This window comes from Convolutriloba macropyga, chromosome 14 (genome assembly GCF_964194025.1).
Source record: "Convolutriloba macropyga chromosome 14, txConMacr16.3, whole genome shotgun sequence".
NCBI lineage: Eukaryota > Metazoa > Xenacoelomorpha > Acoela > Convolutidae > Convolutriloba > Convolutriloba macropyga.
In genome coordinates this window covers 13,299,951-13,300,981 of record NC_134481.1, presented here as the reverse complement: position 1 = coordinate 13,300,981, position 1,031 = coordinate 13,299,951, and positions in this window count along the sequence as shown.

Below are 1,031 nucleotides of genomic sequence, written 5' to 3'. Positions count from 1 at the left end.
TCCCTGATCAGACCCAATTGCGTTTGAAGACATTTATGATCAGATCCAATTGCGCTCGAAATCGCCTCTGATCAGACAAAAGTGCGCTCGAATCCACCTATGATCAGACCCAATTGCGCTCGAAATTTCCTCTGATCAGACCCAAGCGCGCTCGAATCCGCCTATGATCAGACTTTTCAGACCAAAATGACCTCTGATCAGACCATCTCCAGACCATGATCAGACCGTAGTGCGCTCGAACTTCCGAAAAGACCCTGTAATTTCGGTCTGGGAACACACGGGTGTGCGCTCGACTGGGTCTGATCAGAAGTCAATTTGGGTCTGGACCTCAACCTGGGGAACCGCAGAGGGGTTCGATATGCTAGACATAGTTTCGAAATGACTTCAGTGAGATTCATTTAAATTTGAAACACGACTTGCAATTTTGATAATTGACGATGTAAAAACACAATCTGGCATCGCAGAACAAGGTACTCTAGGGATCTAACTTTTATAAATTGCAGGTGAAATTATAGATCTAAACAAAAATCTTCTTTTGTTGTTTTCTGGAAAAAAAATTATCCAAATTACAAAAACAACTAAAGGTTCCATGTTTTAAATTTTAGATTTTGATGACCCCAGACTAAAATATTTTAACACGAAATCGTTATTCACTTTTACTTGCTCGGGTAATTGCATTAAAACCAATACATATGCAAAAAAATTAATTAGTTATAAAATTTAGAAAATAGCTTATAAACTGAGATAATAAGAAACTGCTCTGCAGAAATATCTCGACGGACATATAAAATTGCAGTTTGCTCTGGGTGAATAAACCGCTTCCCACCCAACATATGCGCTATAGTTCTGGTGCTCTCACTGTGCACGATTTAAATTATAAATTTGATCATTGACTTGACTATTATTGTCTGTGCAACCTGAAACCCCTGCCCAAATCTGATGGGTCTTGGTTCGGGTCTCTCAACTCTCAAATTATCCACTTTAATAGAGGAACGGGGGGGGGGGGGGGCGTTGGGGCTTGAGCCAAAAGA